This window comes from Lathyrus oleraceus, chromosome 5, assembly GCF_024323335.1.
Source record: "Lathyrus oleraceus cultivar Zhongwan6 chromosome 5, CAAS_Psat_ZW6_1.0, whole genome shotgun sequence".
Classification (NCBI taxonomy): domain Eukaryota; kingdom Viridiplantae; phylum Streptophyta; class Magnoliopsida; order Fabales; family Fabaceae; genus Lathyrus; species Lathyrus oleraceus.
This window is the reverse complement of record NC_066583.1, coordinates 162446015-162470034: the sequence shown is the minus strand read 5'-3', so window position 1 is coordinate 162470034 and position 24020 is coordinate 162446015. Positions and strand designations below refer to the sequence as shown.

Genomic DNA, 24020 nt, shown 5'->3' with positions numbered 1-24020 from the left:
CGAAGCAAACAACTTCGAACTTAAACCTTCACTGTTGCAGGCAGTACAACAGAACCAATTCTCTGGAAATCCTACCGAGGACCCAAACCTTCATTTATCCGTATTTGTCCAATACGCTGATACTGTTAAAGCTAACGGTGTCACTTCAGAGGCAATTCGACTTCATCTTTTTCCTTTCTCGTTAAGAGATAGCGCTAGGAGATGGCTCCAGTCTCTTCCTTCCAACTCAGTCACCACATGGAACGAGTTAAAGAAAGTCTTTCTTGCCCGATATTTTCCGCCGAGCAAAATAGCTATGTTAAGAGCCCAGATAAATGGATTTAAACAGAAAGATAACGAGTCTCTTTTCGAAGCATGGGAAAGATACAAAGACATGATGAGACTTTGTCCACACCATGGTTTAGAGGACTAGTTAGTAATTCATACATTCTATAATGGTCTCTTGTACAACACGAGGTTAACAAAAGACGCCGCCGCAGGTGGTGCACTAATGAACAAACCTTATGCTGATGCTTACCAACTTATCGAAAGCATGGCCCAAAACCACTATCAGTGGGGAAGCAAACGAACAATGGTAGAAAAACCTCAAACTAAAACTGGCATGTACGAGATAAGTAACCTTGATCATGTTAACGCAAAAGTGGATGCTCTGGTCCAGAAAATTGAAAGTTTAAATTTATCACCTCCAGCCACCATGGTTGCCCTAACTCAGAATTGCGAAGTCTGTGGAATCCAAGGTCACACTCCTGCAGATTGTCAACTCCTAACAGGAATCCAAGCGGAGCAAGTAAACTATGCTCAAGGAAGCCCTTACTCGCATACCTATAACTCAAATTGGAAGAATCATCCAAATTTTTCATATAAGAGTAATAATGCTTTATACGCACCTGGACAATCTCCGAATCAAGCCCCAGCTATACCTCCGGGATATCAAAAGCCGATCCCATCTACACCTAACAATAACGCCCCTAGGAAATCCAACTTGGAAATCATGATGGAAAACTTTATAGCTTCTCAACAGCAAACCAATAAAGATTTCTTAAACCAGAATGTACACACTGGCGAACAAATTAAACAACTAGCAAGTAAAGTAGATGCCCTGGCTACCCATAACAAAATGCTGGAAACGCAAATATCACAAGTAGCTCAACAACAAGCGCCTACTGCTGCCCCAACTGGTACATTTCCTGGACAGCCCCAACCTAACCCGAGAAGCCACGCTCATGCAATCATACTAAGAAGTGGAACGAAAGTGGAAGGACCGTCTGACCCAAGGATAGAAAACCAAAACTCTAAAAAGTCAACTGAGGAAGAAAATAAAACTAAGGAAAAGGAAGAGAGTAATAAGGAAACCGTAGAAAAGAAGGAACCTTATGTACCTCCACCACCTTATAAACCACCTATCCCTTACCCTCAAAGGCTTATTAAAACCAAAGATGCGGGCCAATTTAAAAAATTTGTTGACCTACTAAAACAATTAAACGTCACAATTCCGTTTACAGAAGCTATTACGCAGATGCCCTCATATGCTAAGTTCTTAAAAGAAATTCTTTCTAATAAAAGGAAACTTGAAGATAGCGAAACTGTCACACTCACCGCTGAATGTAGCGCTATAATCCAGAATATGCCTCCTAAACTTAAAGATCCGGGTAGTTTCTCTATACCCTGTCACATAGGAAAATTTGTCATCGACAAAGCCTTATGCGATTTAGGAGCCGGTATTAGTGTTATGCCTTTATCCATATGCAAGAAACTGGAAATGGGAGAATTAAGACCAACTAAAATGTCTGTGCAACTAGCAGATCGTTCCGTTAGATATCCTGTAGGAATTCTTGAAAACGTTCCCGTGCGCATAGGTCAATTCTACATTCCAACTGATTTTATAATTATGGACATTAGAGAAGATGAAGTTACACCCATTATATTGGGAAGACCATTCTTAGCAACTGCCGGTGCGATCATAGACGTAAAACGAGGACGACTCACTTTCGAAGTAGGAGAAGAGAAAATTGAGTTCATTCTATCCCAATTTTTGAAAGCACCTGCAATAGAAGATACATGTTACTTCATGGATATCATCGATGAATGCATAAAAGAAACAGAGTTAGAAAAAGACAAATCATCTGACTATCTTGCAGAAGACAAACTTAACCAATGTTTAGCAATAACACCGGACCCTACACAATGCCTTAAGAAACCAACCCTAGACCTGAAAACACTTCCCAAAAATCTGAGATATGAATTCCTAGACTTAGAACTTGAACGACCAGTGATAGTTAATGCAGACCTAGGAAAACTCGAAACAGAAAAACTCCTCCTGCATATCTTAAGAAAATATCCAACCGCACTAGGATACAACATCACCGATCTTAAAGGAATAAGTCCTTCTATTTGTATGCACCGCATCATGCTAGAAGAAGACTGTAAAACTTCTAGGGAACACCAGAGGAGACTAAACCCGATCCTGAGTGAGGTAGTGAAGAAGGAAATAACCAAGTTATTAGAGGCAGGTATCATATATCCTATATTTGATAGCAAATGGGTTAGTCCTGTACACGTAGTACCGAAGAAAGGAGGTATAACAGTTATTGAAAATGAAAAAGGAGAAACTATAACCAAAAGAATCGAATCGGGATGGAGGATGTGCATTGACTATAGGAAACTAAACAAAGCAACCCAAAAAGATCATTTCCCTTTACCATTCATTGACCAGATGTTAGAACGATTAGCAAAACATTCTCATTTCTGCTATCTAGACGGTTACTCAGGCTTCTTTCAAATACCAATTCATCCTGATGACCAAGAAAAGACAACGTTCACGTGCCCTTTTGGTACCTTCGCTTATAGACGAATGCCGTTTGGCTTGTGTAATGCTCCTGCAACCTTCCAAAGGTGCATGATGGCAATATTCGCCGATTTTCTCGAAAACATCATGGAAGTATTTATGGATGACTTTTCCGTATGCGGACAAAGCTTTGAAGAATGTCTTGAAAACCTAGAAAGAGTTCTAGAGCGATGTGTAAAAGTAAACCTAGTACTTAATTGGGAAAAATGCCACTTTATGGTACAAGAAGGAATTGTTTTAGGACACATTATATCAAATAGAGGAATTGAAGTAGACAAAGCCAAAATAGAGGTAATCGAAAACCTTCAACCTCCGAAAACTGTGAGAGAAGTACGAAGCTTCTTAGGACATGCCGGTTTTTACCGACGATTCATTAAAGACTTCTCTAAAATAACTAAACCTTTAACCAGGCTATTAATGAAGGATGCTGAATTCATATTCGACAATAAATGTTTAGAAGCATTTCAAATGCTTAAACAAGCATTGATCTCCGCACCCATAATGCAGACACCAGATTGGAATGAACCATTCGAAATAATGTGTGATGCCAGTGATTACGCTGTAGGTGCTGTTTTAGGACAACGAAAGGATAAAAAGCTTCACGTTATATATTACGCAAGTAGAACTCTAGATGAAGCACAAATGAATTACGCCACGACCGAGAAAGAACTTCTAGCAGTAGTATTTGCGCTAGATAAATTTCGTTCTTACTTGGTCGGAGCCAAAATAATCATTTACACTGACCACACTGCTATCAAATACCTCTTAACAAAAAAGGATGCTAAACCTAGACTCCTAAGGTGGATCTTGTTGCTACAAGAGTTCGATTTGGAAATCAAAGACAAGAAAGGAACTGAAAACGTAGTAGCAGATCACCTCTCTAGACTTGAGAACCTTGAACCGGAAAGAACACCAATTAACGATGATTTCTCGTACGATAAACTTATAGCTACTTTGGGAGAAAATAACGCTGATAAACAGGTAGAAACCACCTTAGCCATATCTGTTACACCATGGTACGCTGATCTCGTCAATTATTTAGCTGCCGGAATAGTTCCACCTACTTTATCCTACCAGCAGAAGAAACGATTCTTCTATGACATAAAACACTATTACTGGGATGACCCCTTACTTTTCAAAAGAGGCCCCGACGGTATTTTCCGTCGGTGTATACCCGAAGAAGAGGTAGAAAATATAATCCAACACTGTCACTCCGCTCCTTATGGTGGACATGCAAGTACATCCAAGACCTGCTCTAAAATCCTACAAGCCGGTTTTTATTGGCCAAATATATGGAAGGATGTGCATGCGGCTATTAAGAAATGTGATAGATGTCAACGCACAGGAAACATATCTAGACGTGACGAGATGCCACAAAAGGGCGTTTTGGAAGTAGAGATTTTCGACGTGTGGGGGATAGACTTCATGGGACCTTTTCCATCCTCTTTCGGTAACAAATACATACTCGTGGCAGTTGACTACGTATCAAAATGGATCGAAGCTATAGCTTTTCCAACAAACGACACACGAGTAGTAACTAGACTCTTTAAGAACATAATATTTCCAAGATTTGGTGTCCCAAGAATAGTAGTCAGTGATGGTGGATCGCATTTCATATCCAAGGTACTCGAAAAACTACCGTTTAAGTATGGCGTAAGGCATAGAGTAGCGACACCTTACCACCCTCAAACCAGTGGGCAAGTGGAAGTGTCTAACAGAGAAATCAAACAGATATTAGAAAAAACGGTCGCCACCTTAAGGAAAGACTGATCACTGAAATTACCAGAAGCTTTATGGGCTTATCGAACTGCTTACAAAACTCCCATAGGGACAATCCCATTTAAGCTCATTTATGGAAAATCCTGCCACCTCCCGGTAGAATTAGAACATAAAGCCTATTGGGCTATTAAAAATCTAAATTTAAACTATAAGGCCGCCGGCGAAAAGAGAATCCTTGATATAAGCGAATTAGAGGAACTCAGAAGAGACGCTTACGAAAATGCCAGAATCTACAAAGAAAGAACAAAACAATGGCATGACAAGCGCATATCAAGGAAAATCTTCAAACAAGGCGATACAGTCCTTTTATTTAACTCTAGGCTAAAGTTATTCCCGGGAAAACTACGATCTAGATGGTCAGGTCCTTTTCATATCACCAATGTCTTTCCCAATGGAGCGGTAGAAATTAAAGGCAAATCTATGGAACCATTTACCGTAAACGGGCAACGTCTAAAACATTATCACTATGCAGAAAACAATGAAGATTCGCAAGTCTTGCACTTAGACGAAATGCCTCCAGAATTTATAGATTATAATTGATAGTTTTTATGTCGAGCTTGCGACATTAAACAAAGTGCTTAGTGGGAGACAACCCACAAATATTTTTATTTTCATTTCTTCCTTAATTATTCTTTTAAATTTTATTTAGTATTCTTTCTTAATTTATTTTAATTTATTAAAAAAAACTTTTCTCTTCTTCTTTCGGCATTTGGCCAAATCCTGACTAAAACTCTTGTTTTCTGTTTCTCTAGCTAACACTAACCTGATGGGACAAATTGATCGTATGGGTATCAAATTCAGAGGGAAAGCTCAGAAACAAAGGTTTGAGGAACTAGCCACGAGAGAGATGCTGCCTAGTTTGTATGCTGATGACTGGGCGATGACTGCCCTTGGACTAAGAGAAAGTGTCCTGTATTTGTTAACTCAGATAGGGTGGGAAACCTCTCCTATCCGTAGACATTTCGTCACCTACCGGAGACTAACACTAGAATTCCTTAGCTCCCTGATCTATCTACCCAGCCATGGGAAAGGAATAAGCAGAGGTTTCATCCAGTTCAGAATGTTTAACATGGAGTATCAATTTAATATTCAAGACTTTACCAACCTTTTAGGTTTCCCTACCTCCCTTGATACATTCACAGTGAGCCAAGAAGAACTTTTTGAATATAGAGAACTTGAACACTTTTGGGGAAGCTTGACTGGAAATGACGATCCCGAGGAACATGAGTTTCTCTCTGGGAACATACATAACCCGACCTTCCGTTATTTCCATAAGATCCTGACCCACACCTTATTTGGGAAGAAGTCAAACAGTACCTCAGTTTCACGTGATGAGCTCTTCATCATATTTTGTGCTTCCCAGAACCGCCCAGTAAACGGTGCCACTTTTATGTTGGCAAATTTTGACCACCTTATCCAAGATGAACGAGCACCAATTCGAATAGGCGGTTTGATAACCATGATTGGTAATGCTATCGAATTACGTCAACCTATGCTTGACCTAAGCCCTTTTTGTGGCATTACGATTATGAGTATACCCTTCCTCTTCAACACTATGTTTATAGCAAACCTAGGATCTGAAGAGTTTGAGCTTATAATTAATAACCAAGTTCTTTGCCTATTCACCTTGCCCAGTCCTAGGACTAGTGTTCATAACCGCAATAACTGGCTCTACAATCTGAACGCAACACCCTCTCCAGCTAGATCTACTGAATCCATCCAGGACTATGAGATTTGTGATGACCAGATCCCTTATGCTGAATCTGACCCTCAGACACCATCTGGTTATTATGATATTGACCCTCCTCCTCAGCCTGTCCCGACGACGAAGAGTCGGCAATACCTGATCCTAGACATCATATGCCCGGAGCTGATTATAACACCACCATTCAAGCTTTGATGTCAGAACAGGACGCCCTCAGAGAAGAGTTAGCTAACATGGGACAAGAATTTCTGGGATACATGAACAGTATGACAACTCAATTCCACGAGTTGCTGAACCATGTTAACTCCTTTGCTCATCCGGCCAGAGATCGTGCAGATGGATAGAAGTTGTTTTTCTTAGTTATTTAGTTTTAGTTAGATTATTCATTAATGTTATTTCAAATTATGTTCGTATTTGTTTCTCTTTCGCATTTTTTTGTTTTCTCCTCCAATGTTACATTATGATTATTTTATGAAGCTATTGATTTATTTTACTTTACTATGATTATGCAATATCTAGCAATAATGCTCTCTACTGTATGCTACCTACATAACTTATTAAGATATATATATATATATATATGATATTATATATATATTATATATATATATATATATATATATATATATATATATAAATATATATATTATATATATAATATATTATATATATATATATATATATATATATATATATATATATATCTAATATATATATATATATATATATATATATATTATATATATATAATATATATATATATATATATATATATATATATATATCATAGTATATAATTATGAAAGTAGATAGCATGCAAGGCAATTTAAAATATCACAATAGCCAAATAAAATAAACTGAAGCAAAACAAAATAATAAAAAAATAAATTACTATAATTATTATAAAGAACGCAAGCAGTAACGTGCCAGAAAGATTGTGTGACGAGCGTCACACAATCTATCACGGACGTCACACCAAGTGCCTGTGACGCCCGTAACGCCCCTGTCACGAGCGTGACACCGTCTGACCATGTTAACGTTACTAACCGTTGGGAGACGACCGTTACACCACTTCACCTTTTTACCTTCCCTATTTATTCACATTTACCCACATTTATTTACTTTTCAACCACTCCCTTTCCAACTTCCAATTTTTTTTCCTATAAATACCCACCATACCTTTCTTCATACACCACAAATCATTCTATAAACTACATTTCTCCCCTAATTACCTTTACTTCTTTCAAACCACTTACCGATATGGCGGGCAACCAAGCTTTCGGAAATATCATCTTCCGATCCGAAGATGATAATTATCAAAGGGAGCAGTTCGAGCATTTCCAACAACGAGGTGTCACCTCTACCAGGTATCTTGATCTAACTTGTTTACAAGAATTAGGATTACTTCAAGGTATAGAATGGATGCTCCGTCTTGCTGATTTAACCTTTCTATGCACGCATAATCAACCTACCTACCCCTCCCTAACCTTAGAATTTTTAAGTTCATATGCGTACAACACTCCCACCGGTGAAGACGAGTACTTAACCGGTACCGCAACCTTCCGTATGTTCAACACCGAATACTCCTTATCCCAAAACCAATTGAGTACCATGCTACAGTTCCCTGTAGAAGGTCAAGTCCACCCGAGAATCCCTCCGAATTCCCAGTGGAACATACACGCCTTCGACCTCTTTAGGAAAATATCCGGTGCAGATGCCAACAACTGGGAAGAGCTCCTTGTTTCCCATATACATAACCCAACTATCCGGTACTTTATCCGCATCCTGCAAAACACAGTTTTTGGAAGACCGAACAACAACAAAGTCAACGCAAAGGAATTATTCTTCCTCGAATGCGTCTTCGAACCGGATACTAAGGTAAACGCCGCCTGCTTCCTATTTCATCATATCCGCACATTATGTGCTAGAGGCCGTCAACCTTTTGTAATTGGTGGATTAATCACCACCATAGCACTTGGCTTAAACCTAGGGGACCGACTCCAAACTTTAGAATCTTTACCTCCCCTATTTATGGATATAAGCTACTGTCGGTCCAGCCGCCTAATTAAGAACAGAGTAGGCGAAAAATATTACCTTATGGTGAATAACCAAGAAGTCCCAAGCGTTGTTCTACCCAACATTGCCCTAACGGATGTCACCAACCCCAACCGCCACCTCTATGATCTGAATGCTCCTGAAGCTACCGAGCCTTCACATGCAAACCCGTCTACAGACGAGTTCGAAGAAATGGAGCTAGGTGATCATGCTCCTGCACAACAATCAGTCCCGCTCAACCCTTCCGATAATGCAGCTGGCCCATCCTCACGACGTCGTCGACGAAGAAGACCTGCAACCAACGACGACATCAAGGATGCTATTGATGGTATGCAAGCACAGAATCTCGAAATGATGCAAATGATGCGCCAAATGCAACAACAACAGGAAGCGAGGAATGCTATAACCAATCAGCGGTTCACTGAGTTGCTAAGCAGGTTTGACGACTTAGAAGTACGTCAATGATCACCAGGTCCAAGAACAAGAGGCGGAAGGCAGCATTGATTTAATTTCCTTTTTTCTTTTTGTATTTCTTTTGATTTCCTTGAAACAGTGGGGACAATGTTTCATTTAAGTATGGGGGGGGGGGGGGGAAATCGTGTTCTTTCTATCCTCCCTTTTTCAAGTATGTACCTTTCTTTTCATTGTTATTTCCCTTGAATTTATATAAATAAAAAAAAAAAAGAAAAAACAAAATTTCTTATAATATATTTTAAGTTAAGTCCCTAGTGTGAAAAATTTCTATTATCTATTCCCTCAAAAATTTTCATGAGCCATAACAAAAATTCAACACACTCAGTAAGTATAAAGGTTGCTTATTTTATCGAACTTGAACAAATTAAGACAAAAACCATTACCGCCCCAACACTCTAAACAAACCTCAACTTGTTAGATCAGAAAGGCAACTGTTATACAAGTCCCTGGATTTTTAACTTTATAGTAACCCCGAGTAGTTTATACAAGAAGTCAGCACCATCCTAATAGCAAACTACGTGGAGGGCCGATGAATATAAGTGAATGATTCCCAAAAAAAAAATAAAATAATATATATATATATATATATATATATATATATATATATATATATATATATATATATATATATATATATCAGGAAATGCACTAATTAAGTTAGGTGATCCTTACCAGATCATTTAATCTAAAGGTTGCAGATCATACAAAAACATAATACGAAAGACCCATTATGAGTTGGTTCAGCAGGTATCTGGTACTGAACTTGGTAGGGAGGACTACGGTCCGATCCCCCGCAATTCGCAATGGACTAAATAACGAAGTTATCCGACTCATGTACCAGAGCTTCAAGCTAAAAAGGGGATCAGAATCACTAACCGGTCACTCCACTATGTGCGCGAAACGATAAAGGGCTTAATGTGATTTCGCTAGAATGAAAACGGGTGAAATAAGAGTAAAAGAACCAGGCTAGCTATAATAGCATGACTCGAACTGGTTTGCATGAGGTAAAATTATCAGATGTGGTAACGGGAGTTCTTGATGTCGAGATTAAATTCAAGTTGCTTCTAAACAAAATCTACTTGCAACCTAGTACGAATTGATGTGTGTTTTGAAATTTCATCTGGCTAAATTTTTAAAACGAGTTCTATACTGTATTTTGCTTGAGGACAAGCAAAGTTCTAAGTATGGGGGAGTTTGATAACATGAAATAATATCACATTCTAGGACTCGATTTAATTAAATTATATTATTATTTACTTCAATTTACTTCATTTTATTCGATATTACTCGGTATTTTCTTTCTATTTATCTCAGGTAGCTTATTTGAAGCACAAGTGAAAAAGGAAGAAAAGGAGGTGCAAAAAGAAATGAAAAGAAGCAAATTCCACCAAGCCAAAGCCCAGCCCAAAAGCAAGGCGCTGCGCCCGTGACGAGCGTCACACAAGCTGTGACGAGCGTCACACCCTACCTACTTGTGTTAAGAGCGTAACACATGGTGTGACGGACGTCACACCATTCCCCTATATTTTTGGCTTCAGAAGCGCAACAAAGACGTTGAGGCCTATTGTTACGCTTGACCATTTGCAACGTGAAGACTCTTTACACGGAAGACCTTTGGAAACAGTTACAACAAGTGACCAATATAAATAGTAGCTTTTGGCAAACCCTACAGCTCTCTCTCGGCCGAGACTCCGCTTCGTTCAATTTTCTTCTTCCAGCCGTGCAAGCATACCATTACTTTTCCTTTACTGTTTTTGCTTTTAATTGCAATTCTTATTTTTACTTTCCTTTCCAGTTAATCTTTCAGCACTTAATTAATTTTTCGCACAATAGTTTCTACACCGGAAACTATTGTGTATCTTTTACTAGATCTAACCTTACGTTAGACCCTAGATTTTTATTCCTTCACTTTTATTTTCCTGTACGATTGAAGAATTCAAGAACAAATCCAACCGGTCTGTGGTGGAGTGTTCAAGATTGCTATAAATTATTCAGGTTCTTTAATTATTGTTTGAATTTATATATGCTCTGCTTTACTGTTTATTTATATTATTTGCCTGAGATGGAATTATTTATGCATGCTGATTATTTAGATCTGTTAAGCATGTCTGGCTAATTTATTTAGGTATCGGTATGTAGAGTAAGCGGAATGAAGGAATCAAAACTAAGTTGGTTTAATTACATTTAAAAATAAAATCACTCTTTTTACGGTCTCAATTTACAGGTTTAATAACAAGGTTTTGTACGAAAGTAAAAGACATAACGAAGTTAAAATCAATAGAACGAGAGTTTGAGTTTTTAACTGGACAGTGTAAATTGGACATTAATTCTAGATCAGGGCGAAAGCAATTTTTAGAGTTAATTAAATTCTAATCTTTTTCAAAAAGTATTTTTTAAAGGTTGAATGTGAGGACGAGAGTTAAGCATTTGAATTTAATTATATAATCTAAGTCAACAGAGCGAGAGTTTGAGACAAGGATGTTTAAACGTTTAGTGTTTTCTTAAAAAGAGTTTCTACGGATTCTATTGTTTTCAAAAAGTGATTTTGGACTTAACTAATAAGTGACAACTACGTTAATATAAAATCATAGTTTATTCAACAGAGCGAGAGTTTGAGATAAGACTTTTAATCAATAGTGTCTACTGAAAGGATTTGTTTTAAAACCAAGAAACCAACGAAGAATTGATTCCCTAATTACGACGAACTACATACCGATATCCGCTTAATTAATATTTAATTTAGATCTTATTTTAGTTTTAACTTTTCCCCAAACAATCAAAGTATCATCCGCCTTAGCTTTACGAAGTAACCTTAGAAAACGGTATATCGATTCATAAGTCCTTGTGGGATCGATATCTTTTAAAACTACGCGATAGAACTGTGCACTTGCAGTTTGTACCCCAAATTCGACTCATAAAGTCGCGATCAATTTTCACAAAGGTATTCACAATATCTTCACATATATATTCAAAATATCTTCACATATATCTTCACAAAATCTTCACAAAACCCTCACATATCATGGCATCTTCATCACAATACAAAATCAAAGCTCACGTCAATGGTGAGACTTATGAATGTGATATGTCTGGCTTCCTATTTAGAAACACCGATTGCACTCGTTTTTGTCTAAATAGAGGAGCTGACTTCTCTTATCTGAAAAAAAAGATTGAGTCCAAACTTAGACAACCCGTGTCCCAAATTTTTTATCAACAACCTTTTTTTTCTGAAAATAACTCAGTCAGGTTTTATAAGTCATTGATTCAAAATGACATGGAGGCACAATACATGTTTCGTAACCATGAGTATTCTGGTTACGAATATATAGTGTTGTACATTGTGTTGTACATTGTGTTGGAACAATTTCAACCAACTCAGAATATGCAGTCACAGGTTATTGATCCTGTGGATGATGACGAACAAAATGTTGAACACCACGTTGAAGACGATGTGGTTGATGATGCAGAAGACGTGGTTGATGACTTGGTGAACCGTGATTCCGAAGACAAAGACCAAGTCCAAATACCTACAGTGCAACGCTACTCACCGCCTGCGCACTTCACAACCCTTAACTTGGGCGACGATGAGCCCTCATCAGATATGTTCTACAACCCATATATGAGGTCTGATGAGGAGTTAAAGAAGGGTGACCAATTTCGGACCAAGGAAAAGTGTCTGTTAGCAATAAAAAACTGACACTTGAAAAACTGTGTTGACTACGATGTTAACAAATCAAATTCGGAAAGATACGTTATTTTATGCAAAAATTCGGAGTGTGCGTATAGGTTGATGGCATCGTACAAGAAGAAACATAATGCGTGGGTGATAGGGTCCATTTCTCAAGCTCACAGTTGCGTCAACACAAACATGGCACAGGATCATCGCAAACTTAGCCATGATATGATCTTCCATTCCATAATACCTCTTGTTGAGGCTGACCCGTCACTCAAGGTCAAAACTATTATCTCCCATTGTGTGGCTGTTTTCAAATATACACCGTCGTACAGAAAGGCTTGGTTAGCGAAAACCAAGGCAATTGAACTGGTATGCGGTAATTGGGAGGAATCATACAAACAACTTCCGCGCTACCTGGCTGCACTACATTTGTATTCACCTGGGACGGTTTCTATAATGGAGACCTTGCCGGCACAATCCCCTGGCGGAACTCGTCTAGAAGGTAATGGAATATTCCATAGACTTTTCTGGGCATTCCGTCCCTGCATCATCGATTTCACATTCTGCAAGCCACTTATTCAAGTCGATGGAACTTGGCTGTATGGGAAATACAAAGGATCGTTACTGATGGCGGTCGCACAAGATGGAAATTCAAATATTTTCCCAATAGCCTTTGCATTGGTTGAAGGAGAAATGGCTGCTGCTTGGAGTTTCTTCCTTAAGAATCTCCGAACGCACGTGACTCCACAAGCTGGCATCTGTGTGATTTCTGACAGGCACACTTCTATCGACAGTGCATACAATAATCCAGCAAATGGTTGGCATGACCCCCCGTCTACGCATGTCTACTGCATCAGGCATATTGCTCAAAATTTTATGCGGGAGTTCAAAGATAATTTCTTGAAGCAAAATTTGATAAACGCGGGTGTCATACGGTGAACTGACCTTAGGTGTTTTTGCTTTGGAAAGCAAATGTCGCGGTTAGCAAGAGTCGCCACCGACTTTTCTTTTATCCAATAAGGAAAGGTGGAATCCATGCCTAAGGGAGCCTACATGTGAAATTTGTTCAAGGTTGGATCATGGATTCATCATTTAATCAGGAGTTGGAAAAATTACTAAATTTGGAAATAGTTGACTTTCCATTTAAGGCAAGTTTTTATGGTTTTTGCACCCACTTTAAGCCTATATTTCATCAATGTGCAAGCTCCATTTGAAATCTTCTCCAACATGAAAGTTGTTCCTCTTGTTCTAAGATTTCTAGAGATATAAAGTTTGTTTCATTTGGATTAAAATTGAGAAAGTTATGTTTGGTCAAAGTAAGACTTTATTTTAGGACACTTAGAAAATTTTCTAAGTCCAAAATTTGTAAGATTTGTCAAGATTTATGGGCCAGATTTCTTCCACTTCAAGGCATCTTTTGAAAACACTTTCTTCATGATAGTTGTACCTTGATATGTCCTCTTTCACACCTTTTTGGAACCACCCCATTTGGATCATTGGTTTGGAAGATACACTCATCTAAAGTTGGTATCAAAGGCTGAATTTTTTGACAGCATTTAGGCCAAACTGGCCCAACCATTTTGCAGCTACGGGACCCAAACTTTATGGCCATTTTTCACCTCTTTCCACTCATCATTTCAATTTGTGTTCAACATGAAAGATGTTAAGCTCCATGCCCTCTTTCTACTATTTGCATTGCCTTGCCATTTGGACATGTATTAATCAAGTTACAAAGCCTTAAAGTCACCTAGTTTGTTTGTTTTTATGCTGCACAAGAAAAACCAAGTCAGACCACAAAACCAACCAACACACTTTTTTACCTCATTTGGTCATGCAATTTAATGTTCACTCACTTAAGCTTTGCCACATTTAGAGTTTCATTTCACACCTCACCTTTTGTGGCATTTTGCTCATGAACCAAAACCATACACTTAAGCCCATTAAGAGCACTTTAACCCACCATATTTAAAGAGCATAAACCCTAATCTGAAGAGGAGCTAATGCCATTTTCGAGTTAAGATTGGAGGCTGCTATTTTCTAAGAGCAAAGCAACTTGGCAAGTTCAAGATCCATTCCTCACTTTCCATTTCTCAAGCACAAGCACCAAGAGCATTTTCCTTTTCTATCTTCTCCACTACCAAGAAGCAGTGGACTGTTTTCCACTAGGTAACCTCCTTATCCCAACCCTCCATGGCCATGATTATCTTGCTTGATCATTATTGTTTTTCATGCTTACCATGTTTATGATTATTATTGTTTTCATGCTATGGCCATGCTTGTACCATGTTGTTTTTCCATGTAAATAATGTGTCATGATTGTCTATGAAGCCCTCACCAAGAGGCATTGTGATTAAGCTTGATTTTGTAACATTGAATTTTTGCCGTATCCTTGCATGAGCCTACCTTGTTGTTCACTTTTCTACATGCTAGAGACATTATTTCTAATAAAACAAGACATCATTGTGTTCTACATGTTTCAAACTTGAATTTTGCTTTTTACATCATCCCATTTCATGAACTATAGAGTGAGATAAGTTGTGAAGAAGATGGAGGAATTTGGTCCGTTTTTTTTCCTGAATGCACTAGCTGCATGTTACTGTTTTTTTCCTTTCTTCACGTTGCATGGACCGGGCCATACGTGGCTTCGTGACAGCCACTGGATCGCGCACGCATGGGTGGATCCTGGCCGCTGGTTTGCTCTTTTGTCACGTAGTGCTTTAAATGATGCCGACCAGTTGATGTTTGTTTACATAACATTTTAAATGAACATTATTTGTTGATGTGTCACGCTGATTTTTTTTCATCTTGGACTGGGCTTTACACTCCATTTCGCCTGCTACTAACACCACACACAAAGCCCATTGTTCTATTTTTATTTTCATTTCTTTTATTCATTTTTTATTCTGTTTTGATTTAATTAATAAAAAATACTTTATTTATTCATAAAAATACTAAAAAATATTTTTTGCATTCTTTAATGTTTTATTTAATTTATTTAATTTTTACTTTCATATTTTATTTAATGTTAACATTTTAAATTAATTATTTGTTTCAAATAGTCCATTTTAACACATATTTTTTCATTTATTTTATTTTCATGACTTAGGATTTTTTTTAATTTCTGATTTTTGGGATGAGGGTTGACCAATGTCTCATGGTCAACCTGACCTTTTATTGGAATTTTATTTCTCATTTTTAATTTATTTTGGATTTATTTTTTACCTAGTTTGCTTGGTTGACTTCTCATTTGACTTCTATTTTATTTCAATTAGTTTATACACTAATTTTCATTATTATTGAAATCTTTTTGGGGGATGATGATGTCCTGACCCCACCTCATTTAGTTTAATTTTTCATAATTTTCTTAATTAATTTAATATTTTTTTGATAATTTTCAAGTTGACTTGACTTTTCAGTTGACTTTTCTATGATTGATGTTTGACTTAAGGGATTGCTTAGGGCAATTGAAGAGATCTTTTGATCCTCCCTTGTTCATCTCATATGCCATGTATTAGAGGCCTTTCATCTTGATTTTATTTGATCCTTGCATAATTTCCCGATTAAATTATTCATTGACCCTTTGTGTGCATAGTTGCATCTGTCTGATTCACTTGATATTTTTCATACTTGTTTCTTTCATCCATGCTTCTATTGTTTGATTTGCTTAACATGTTTATACTTCTCATACATTGTCTAATGCTTCATTATTTAATTCTTGGATTATTTGATTTGATCATATACTTGTTTATATATCTGATTTGTTTGATAACTGTGGCCTACTTGTATGGTGTATGAGGCATATATTATTATTACTTGATTGCCATGAACAACCCCCATTCATAACAAATGTACCCCTCTCCCATGAATTGTATAATGTTTATTATTTCATTCTTTATTCCTCTGTTAATACAAGAAATAAAATGAACACCCGATAACCATTTCAAAACAATATCAAAATCTCGATCCAACGTCGAGCATTCATTTTCAAAACTTAACAGAACCATCACGTATTCATCCATTCTTTTGTAAGTCGATTGCTTCATGCATCGCCATTTCTCTTGTAAGTCAATTGCTTCAGGCATCGCCATCTACCACTTGTAAGTCGATTGCTTCATGCATCGCCATTTCTCTTGTAAATCGATTGCTTCATGCATCGCCATCTACCTGTAAGTCGATTGCTTCGTGCATCGCCATCTACCCTTTACTCCACTCCTCTTCTTGCTTCATTCGTCGATTCTTGTCCGTTTAGGTAGCACCCATTAGGTAGAACCCTTTGTATGATAACATAGGTAGCATTCCCTCATTCTTTTGTATGATAACATATGTAGAATTCCCTTATTCTTTTGTATGATAACATAGGTAGAATTTCCTCATTCTTTGCATGCTAACATTAGGTAGATGTTCTCATTTGTAAATCCTAACACTTAGGTCCACATTGCATGACAAATCTAGGGCAGAGCTTCCCCCTTTTTTAGACCTTCCGAGCGTCTCCGATCCTGTGGCATGTAGTCCATTCTATTGCAAAGAGGTAACTGCCTAAGACTCGATTCAGCGAGCTGCGACACATGCTGGTAGGACGTGAACACATTGCCCACCTTCCTTTGACACAACCGGTGTCCTCCTTTGTAAGTCCATGTTCAGATGGCAATCCCTATGTAGCCGAACTACGACAACTCTAATTCTCATGTTCAGATGAGATACGTAGGCACAAGATGCGATGTCTTGCCGAGTTTCCTTTTTGACTGACAACTAACAACTAATCCTTGCTTGTTTTCGCCCTCGTTGTGATTCTTTTCTCTTGCCCTAGTTGCAATCGAGACCCTTGTTCCCGTAGTTAGCCGAACTACGTTTTGCTCTGATTTTCATTCCAGATGAGATACGTAGGCATAAGACGCAATGTCTTAGCGAGCACACATCTCCTTCACCCATAGGTAGCCGAGCTACGAAGACTCTGATTCTCATACTCAGATGAGATACGTATGCAGTGGATGCGACATCCATGCGAGTCATTTTCTTTTGGCCCCCATTTTAGTAAATAAGTACATTAGATAAACATACACCCTTTAGACAAGAATAACAAGAGTGGATCCCGTAGAGTACTACGGATGCGTAGGGGTGCTAATACCTTCCCTTCGCATAATCGACTCCCGAACCCAAGATTTGGTTGTGAGACCTTGTCTTTTCCTTTCCTTTTCTCCAGATTTACTTCGAGCGTTTCCTTTCCCTCTTTTGGGATAAATAACGCACGGTGGCGACTCTTCTGTCATTTCTTTTCTCGCCAGTTATTTTTTCGCATTCCTTATTTTTTAAGCTGCGACAGCTGGCGACTCTGCTGAGGACCGGTTTCCCTAAGCGAGTCCCTCCTAGCTTTTGTAGGCTTCTTATTTGTTGGGTGTTTATTCTTTTGTACAGTTATTTATTTCCAGCATTTATCAGCTTTATCTTATTGCATTGTGTACATATCATTGTTGTGTCTGTTAGCTCTGTGGGGGTTGATTATTTGTTGGGTTGGGATGTTCTATGAGAGATAAGCCCACTACCCAGGCTTGAGCGTACACACAGGTTTTAGAGTGGATAGTCATGAGGCTTGCGTGGCATGTTGCTACGTTAAGTCGTTCATGAGACCCACATCCAGATGAGGTTTCTTTGGATATATTCTGTCCTATGGGTGTTCCATAACGACAGATGTTCCTCTAGAAATCGTCGCCTCTGGTGACCATTTCCCGAGGAATCAGTCAAGGCCTCTCCTCCGAGACGTGATTATGTTAGCTCTGGTGGGCGCATTCTCGCTGCTCAATCCGAGGACCCCAAGACTGGGAACTTGCTATTAGGATGTCCTGTTGAGGGGAGTCAGTGGAGGTCTTTTATCCCGTAATAATGCCAAACCTTCAGTGGTAAACGTATTATTCTCGACTGAAGGGCTGAAGCTGACAAACTTCTGTTCTTAGAACCTACCAGTGAGGGGCAGGCTAAATTCAGGAAACCTTAACCTCCAACCAACCCGGTTTTCTGAAGCAGAGTTTTGATCTTGTATTATATTCCTCAGTGGGTTTCTCTTCAGACAATGCAACCTGACAGATGTTCAAGCAGATACAGCAGTCCTGATTTCCATGTCACTGCATTGCATCACATCATTCTGCATTCATATCATTTAACACATGTTTATCCATTTCTAGGGGGTTTACATCTTCTTCTTGATTCCGGTCGGGGTTTTCTGGTTCTCCTGAGATGGATATTGGCAGAAAGAGACACGACACCTACAAGTTTCCTGTGGTTTGTTTGGAGCCTATTCAACAACTGATGAAGTTAATGAATCACGATTCTCTAGAAGGATTACGGAAGGAGTACGGTTTGATTCTAAGTTTCGTCACGGTTCTTTCCAAGGATCAACATGATGCTCTCTTCATACTGCTGCAGTTCTATGACCCTCCATTGAGGTGTTTCACATTCTCGGATTATATTTTGGTCCCTCCTTTGGAGGAGATTGCCAGTTTTCTCAGAGTTCCTATAAAGTCACAGTTGTTGTTTTACAGTTCTGAGTTTCTGCCCGATCTCAGCATGGTTGCTTCGGCCACATATTTGGGGAAATCAGTCTTGAAGGCTAATATGTGTCAAAAGGGAAGAGTCAGTGGTTTTCATTTGAGTTTCTTAGTGGGAGAAGCCAAGAAGAAGCTTGAAGATGGTGATCAGAGGGGTTTCAATATTGTGTTGGCTCTTTGCGTATACGGGGTTGTCCTATTCCCTAATGTTGCCAAATTTGTGGACGTAGACGCAATACGCCTTTTTGTGTTGGGTAATCCAATGCCGACCTTGTTGGGAGATTTCTTTCATTCAGTGCATCACAGGAATGAGAATAGAAAGGGAGGATTGGTGAATTGTTGTGCGCCCTTGTTTTATAAGTGGTTCAGTTCCCACCTACCCAAGTCAGGAGCATTCGTTGATCTCAAAGACTCGTCGAGTTGGTCGAAGAGACTGATGGGGATAAGAGCTAAAGATATTTCTTGGTGGTCAAATCAGAACTTGCTTCGGGAGGATATTGTTCACAGTTGTGGGAACTTCCCGAATGTACCGTTGGTGGGAAGAAGAGGAGGAATCAATTATAATCCTTCTCTAGCAGTTAGACAGTTTGGATATGCTTTAAGAACTCCACCTTTGGAAAAAGATGTGGAGGAATCTCTATTTTTCCATTCTTCATCTGATTTGACTGTATCCCGTAAGGCAGCTGAGGTCTGGCTCAAGGTGATCAAGAGAGGAAGGACTGTGCTTGGAAAAGGAGATTGCAGGACTTACCCTCAGTATGAAGATTGGATTCAAGGAAGAGTTGAAGAGTTTGGTCTGCCGTTTCCTATTGAAGAACCTTTGTATCCACCTACTCCTGAGCAGCCAACAATGGTGAGTCGAGAAAAGTATGACAAATTGAAGAATACCATGGAGGAGCTTCAAACTGAAAACTCAGGGTTGAGTGCGAAATTGCAAGACTGTATGCATCTACACCATGAGGCGGAATATCAGAAGGGGGAAGCCGTTAGATTGCAAGAGGAAGCAGAGAAGAAATTGGCTGTGGAAGTGGACTTCTTTAGGAAGACTGACAAAGCCTTGGGGTCATCCAGTTCTGAGTTGAGACGAGTCAAGCAACAGTTAATGGATGCTCATGGCAAGTTAGCAGGGTGGCAAGAGTAATGGGATGCATTTTCAGCTTCTTGGAAAGCAAAAGAGGAGGAGATGGTAGCCCAACTGACTAGTCAGATGGAGAAATTGAAGACTCAGCTGAAGGAGAAGAACAATGAGCTTCTGTGCGCCCGTTCAACCAATGGTTATATCACGGATCAACTCAACAAGGCTCAAGAACAGATTGAAGAACTCAAGGTGCTGGCAGGTTTGAAGAGGTCTAGACTTGAAGAGGTTTTCTGAGAGGATGATGGGAAGTACTACATGGAGCACATCAACGAACTGGATGGGATTATTCACAAGAGGAATTTGCTTATCCGGCGTTTGACAGAATCTCCAGATCATCCTGACACGGTGGCACTACTGGCTGAAGTGAGGAGCAATCCTTATGGGTTGTATACAGGAGGCTGATTCCTGATTTTTGTTCCTCTCTTTACTTATTGTGTTGTTACTTTGTAGTGATGATCCACAGGCTTGTTGTGGGAATCCTCTTGTGATATACAATTGGCTAAGGCCCTTCTCTTTGAATTTATCTGTATGAAGGTTTTCTCTCTATTGCATCTTGATCTCCAAAGTTTATCTATGGCTCGATCTTCTTGTGAGACTGGAATCAAGGGGGTAAAATACCCTTTGGAATCGATAAACATGTCATTGCATTAACATATTCATTTGCATGCCTTGCATAACAGGTATCACTGCGGTATTCTCATATTATTTGGTGTTCCACTAGCAGGATAGCTGATTTAGGAATCCACCGGTACGGTACCCGCAGAAACCAGCAGAGAGCTATGGAGGGCCTACAAGCAGAACTCGCCGAGATGAGAAACTGCATGAATCAATTCATGGATGTGGTCCAGGGAGTAGCTCAAGGACAACAAGAGCTCAGACAGATGATGCAAAGGAATCCCTCCACTACTCAACCAGAGACTGTAACTGATCCTCCAGCTGGAGAGGTTAACGGACCCAGCGGACCGGGGCCTATCCCTATCCCACATGTCAACTCTGGTCAACAGCCCGTCCATGATGACCAGGACGATCAGTTCACCCAGATGCAGGAAGACTTTGGCATGGGCCATGGCATGGACCCCATGTTCAGGAGATTAGAGGAGAGGCTGAAGGCAGTGGAAGGACAGAATCCTCTGGGAGTAGACGTTGCTGACTTGGGATTGGTTCCAGGCGTGAGGGTGCCACCGAAATTCAAAGTCCCAGTCTTTGACAAATACAATGGCAGCTCTTGCCCAAAGACTCATGTGCAAGCCTACTTCCGTAAAATGATTGCATACTCTGACGATGAAAAGTTGCTTATGTACTTTTTCCAGGATAGCCTAGCCGGGGCATCCCTGGAATGGTATATGAGGCTGGACAGAGCCCACATTCGTTGTTGGAGGGATTTGGCTGAGGCTTTCGTGAAGCAGTATCAGTATAATGCAGACATGGCTCCGGACCGAACTCAACTTCAGAATCTGTCTCTTAAAAGAAATGAGTGCTTCGGGGAATACGCTCAATGCTGGAGGGAGACAGCTTCTCGTGTTCAACCTCCCATGTTGGAGAAGGAAATGGCTAACATGTTCATGAACACTCTGCCCGGACCTTACTTGGAGCGCCTGGTGGGTTGCAATGCCTCCAACTTTGCTGATGTAGTCTCTACCGGTGAGAGGGTGGAGAACTACCTGAAGACATGCAAGATCCAGAGTGGAGGTGGATCTTCATCAGGGGTGAAGAAGCCGTTTATTGGAGGACAGAAGCAGAGAGAGGGGGGTGTGAATTATTTGTCTTCATATCAAAGCAGGGGTATCAGAAGGAACAATTTTCAGAACTACCATCAACAACCGTATGTTGCGGCTGTGACCTTTCCGGCTGCAGGACCACTACAACAACAACAACCACAACGTCAACCAACTCAGTACCAACAACAGCAACAGGGTAACAGACCCGCCTATCAACAGAGGCAAAGGATGATGGACAGGGGTTTCGACACTCTTCCAATGTCGTACGCTCAATTGCTTCCTAGCCTTCAACAACTACAACTTGTGCAGTTACGCACTCTGGCTCCTCCCGTTGGTAGGCTTCCAGTGGGTTATGACGCCAACGCTAGGTGCAACTTCCACTCTAGGGCACCTGGCCACAATATTGAGAACTGCAAAGCTTTTAACCACGTAGTTCAGGACCTCATTGATTCGAAGGGCATCAACTTTGCGCCCGCTCCTAATGTCGTCAACAATCCCATGCCGCAACATGGTGGTGCAAATGTTAATATGCTGGAAGGAGAAGCCAAGTCAATCAAGGATGTGTTGAGGTTGAAGACTCCGCTGTTGGAGATTAAAGAACACTTGCTGAAGGCCGATGTTTTCCCCGGTTGTGGGAAGGGATGTTTGGATTGTGCTACTAAGAGTGGAGGTTGTTTGAAGCTACAACAAGGTATCCAGGCCTTGCTTGACAATGGTATCCTCCAGGCTAAATACTTGTCTGTCCAAGAATCCATTGAAGGGGTTGATGAAGAGGTATTTGAAGATGCTGCTGAAAAGTTCACAAGCGATGATCCTGTTGATTGTGTAATTCTTGATAATGTATTTAATTTTGCTGATGTTGTTGCTGATATCCCAAACAATATGGTTGATTCTGATGTAATTGAACTTGATTCCTATGTTTCGGATGTTTATATTTCAATGAATGAGATTTCTGAGTACGAGTGTGATGTTGCTACTATCACCATTTTCTATCCAACTGCTCAGATCAGTGTGCCAGAAGCGCAACCAGTGCCACCAGTGCGACCATCCACTATGACCATCACGACCCCTGGTCCTTTACCTTTCACCAGCGAAAGGGCCATTCCTTGGCACTATGGGGGGAGTGTATACACGCACGATCGTGGAGTGGAGCAGCCATTGAAAATAGAGGATAAGTCTGAATCTGAAGTTGAGATAGTAGATCCTGCAGTGGACAACGTTGGTGGAATCGGGCGATTCACCAGGAGTGGTAGACTGTTCTCACCACCGGTTACCCAAACTGACAATGCTGACGCCGCGGCGAAGACCAAAGGCAAACAAGTTGTGAATGAGGGTACCTCTGCACCCCAGGCTGGTTCTGAGCCTACTTTTGCAAAGGACGTGGACGAGCTTCTGAGAATCATAAAGAAAAGCGACTATAAGGTAGTTGATCAGTTGATTCAGACGCCGTCCAAGATATCTATTCTCTCACTCCTGTTGTGTTCGGAGGCACACAGGGAGGCACTTCTGAAAGTTCTTAATGCTGCTTATGTACCTCAAGAAATCTCGGTAAACCAACTAGAAGGGATCGTTGCCAATGTTCATGCAAGCAACGGGTTGGGTTTTACCGATTCTGACTTGACACCAGCCGGACGCAATCATAACAAGGCTCTGCACATCTCGATGGAATGCAGAGACACCGTGTTATCACATGTTCTGGTGGATACAGGTTCCTCTCAATGTGCTACCCAAGAGAGCCCTGTAAGGTTAGAAGTAGAAGGTTTGGTCTTGAAGCCTTCTAATCTCATGGTGAGAGCCTTCGATGGTTCTAAGAAGTCGGTGTTTGGAGAGGTAGAATTGCCAATTCTGACTGGATCACAAACCTTCAACACTATCTTCTATGTGATGGATATCAGTCCCTCGTATAGTTGCCTGCTGGGTCGTCCTTGGATCCACAATGCTGGGGCAGTCTCCTCAACTTTGCATCAGAGGATCAAATTCCCAGTCAACGGACGAATTATCACTGTCTGTGGTGAGGAGGAAATTCTGGTCAGTAACCTGTCTACATTCAAGTATGTAGAGGTAGAAGGTGAATTTCATGAGACCCTGTGT

At 40.0% G+C, this 24020-nt stretch overlaps 1 non-coding gene across 1 annotated transcript; it reads right to left on the bottom strand.

The window, feature by feature from the left end:
* Positions 1–295: 295 nt before the first annotated feature.
* LOC127088658 (small nucleolar RNA R71) lies at positions 296–402 on the bottom strand. Its single transcript, XR_007790485.1, has one exon. It is a non-coding gene; the product is annotated as a small nucleolar RNA R71 (small nucleolar RNA).
* Between the last annotated feature and the right edge of the window lie 23618 nt (positions 403–24020).